The following is a 3,358-nucleotide window of genomic DNA, read 5'->3' as shown; positions in this document are numbered from 1 at the left end:
ACCAAATGCGCTTTGCACATGGATACTTTGTATGTAGCAAAACCTTCCATTGTATGCCTGTGAGAAACGCTCCTAATGTATCACAGTGTGTATTTCAATGTGTAGCCCTTTGTTCTTTAAGGAGGGTAGTATAAAAACTGAAGTCTAATCCCGCCCTCCTCGTTCAGAATTGCCTATCTCTAATATGCTCTGAACCTTGAGCAAATAAATTTCTCTGCTAAACCCCTCTGGAATTCATAAAAGTTCTTTCGTTTTCCACAAGAGTGTTGTAGATCTCCTTCTGGAAGCAGCCCTCCACCAGGTAGCCCTCCTACATAGTGAAGGCCATGTGGCTGTGTCAAGGAAGTGGGCATCATTTTAGAATAGCCCCAATTCATTGAGAGCTTCCAAGGCAGAACCAGGAGCTCAAGGGGCTGAGTGGCCTGTTCTCTTTCCCCAGTCCCACATTGAGGAACAAAGCAGGCTGTTCTGCACCTCAGCCTTTCCTTCTACTTTGGAGGTTGCAAGGCAGCCATTTTGGGAGCAGCTTCCATGAATTGTGAGACCTATGAGACACTGAAGGCTAGGAAGCAGAGTGTGGGCCACCTTGGGAGGCCCAGGGCAGAGTGGGGCAGGCCTTGGGAGGCCCAGGGAAGGCCATGAGTGAGCTGTAAAGGTGCTGCAGCACAATCCTGGGCCTGCAGTAGGGTTTGCAGTAGGGTTTGCACTCCAGAGACACTCCATGTTCTGCTTAATTACCAACCCTATTGCTTAACACCCAGGGAGAGCAGGGATGGGGGTTGTTAAGTAAGGTGATAAGGTGGGAATCTCACTTACTGACCATTATGGCTTGTGATCATCACAGTCATAAGTTGAAGAGTACCTGCTTAGAAATGGCGATTGTCAGGCGATGGGCCTTTGCTAGGCACCATATCTGTGCTGCAGTGCTTCCTTGTGTCTGACCTGGGAACATCTGAATGTTTGCTCCTCAGATAGATATGGAAAGTGAAGTTTCTACTGTTCTAGCAAACTTGGCAACTGTTCATGCTTGGCATCTTTGTCCACAAAGAAAATACCTTACTGTTTGCTTTGTAGCTAAGGTTCAAAATGGCTAGCATCTGACAGAATGGAATATACTCCACTTTTCAGAAACTTTTGCTTGCTGTGGGAAGGAAACTGTTCTTTGCTGTCAAGATAGCAACTTAACAAGAGGCTCACTTTTTCAGTCTGTGACAGGGGTGGCTGCTTTTGGCTGCAGCCACACCAGAAAGGATTGCCTGTTTTAGTTTTCAGAACCTAAAAAAAAAGCATGGTTATCTTTCTTCCCCACAAGTTGCTGATAAACATAAACGAAAAGGCCACATGCAGAATTCAGAGCAAGGAAGGTTTACTAAAATCCAGATTCATTTGTGTTCAAGAGAGGCTGACTAAAATACATGGCAGTGAAAGTTACAATTCATTATGTTATTGTTGTTAGTTGCAAAGTCATGTCTGACCCATCGCAAACCCATGGACAACATTCCTCCAGGATTTCCTGTCCTCTACCATCTTCTGGAGTCCATTTAAGCTCATGCCTACTGCTTCAGTGACTCCATCCAGCCACCTCATTCTCTGTTGTCCCCTTCTTCTATTTCCCTCAATCTTTCTCAGCATTAGGCTCTTCTCCAGTGAGTCCTTCTTTCTCATTAGGTGGCACAATTAATTATAGTCCTGAGTTAAAGAATGATTCAATTGGGATTGTTTTCACTCATCCAAGCCAACTGTTGTTTCTGGCCAAGTTCATACCATTACTGTTTGCCTACATTTCCTCTAGTGAACATAGATTCTTATTGCTATTTTGTCTGACATGGACTTTATTTTAACAGAGAGAGGCGGTGGTTCCTGGGTGTTTCATTTTTTTCCCCACACAAACCAAACCGCCGCGCCCTAAAGACATGGCTTTTCCAAGAAGCGGGATTGGCCTAGGGAATTTTAGTGGGGTTTTTAAGGGTAATTTTAACGACTAGGCCTTTACAAATATTTTCTTTTAATCTGGTTTTAATATTGATATTTGTTGTAATGTTGTTTTTTAAGGCTGTCAGCCGCCCTGAGTCCGGTGAGGAGAAGGGCGGGATACAAATCAAATAAATAAATAATAAATAAATAACTGTGCAAAGTGAGATTTAGCCTGGTGTCTCACTGGAGGGTGAGGACACTTTGGATTCATTAGGTCTACAGTTGTCTCTTATTGCTGAAATGCTTCAAACTGAGTGTTGTTGCTTTTAGTAACTCCAAGGGGACACACTAGCACACTAGCCCTTTTTGACAGTGTTGTGGTAATTAAAGATTTTATTTTCATCTTACCATCTCCAGATAAAAAATTTTGCATGAATTCCTCCAAATTAATTGAATTTTCAACTCCAGGGAATAATTTGCGAAAATGAAAATAGGACACTAAAATATCTTTTGGATTTCGGTACACGTAAATGACCTGCAAGAATATATATTATATGTAATCTGTAATACTATAAATACATTTATTTTTAATAAACTGAGGATACATTCTAAGTACATTGAAAAATGTTCTTATACAATTATATAAAACTTTCTCTTTTCCTCTTATAAAATTATATAAATCTTTCTCTTTTCCTGATATAAAGTATATTTCACTGCCCCCACATTTTATTCTTATTATCATGTCACGAATTACAGTACACTGAGATATAGAAATTAGCTATAGAGTAATTGGCTATATTAGCAATGAAACAATAAATAGTACCCTAATCAAGGAACTACCAACTTAGACAAACAATCACACTGTTGATTACAGTAAACAACAACTTAATTGAGGAACTGCCAAGAACAGTCCTAGCAACACTGACAGGGCAAGCCACTTCTACATAAAGTGGGCAAACTCCATTCCTTTCTAGCACTCAGGATGTTACCTAGTTGGGTAATGAAATGTCTGCAAGAAAACAACCAAGCTTAGAGAGCAGCAAGGATCCCACAATTAACTCAAAGTTGTCTTGTGTTTTTAATAGGTCAGTCTATGTCGAGATTTTTCATTTAGGTAAAAAACAATCTTTTTTTAAAAAAAGGCAAATTGCTAAATACAGTTTCATCATCTTGTTCAGTTAAAGATCTGCACTTTATCTTGCTTTCTGCAGAGAATAAGGGGAGAAGTCTTAACAAAGTTGGAAGGGATCTTGGAGGTCTTCCAGTCCAAACTCCTGCTCAAGCAGGAGACCCTATACCATTTCAGACAAATGGTTGTCCAGTCTCGTTTTAAAAACCTCCAATGTTGGAGCACCCACAACTTCTGGAAGCAAGTTATTCTACTGATTAATTGGTCTAACTGTCAGGAAATTTCTCCTCAGTTCTAGGTTGCTTCTCTCCTTGA

The sequence above is a fragment of the Protobothrops mucrosquamatus genome, unplaced genomic scaffold, assembly GCF_001527695.2.
Source record: "Protobothrops mucrosquamatus isolate PMUCROS unplaced genomic scaffold, P.Mucros_1.0 scaffold6483, whole genome shotgun sequence".
In the NCBI taxonomy this organism is placed as follows: domain Eukaryota; kingdom Metazoa; phylum Chordata; class Lepidosauria; order Squamata; family Viperidae; genus Protobothrops; species Protobothrops mucrosquamatus.
Note: the sequence above shows the minus strand (reverse complement) of the source record.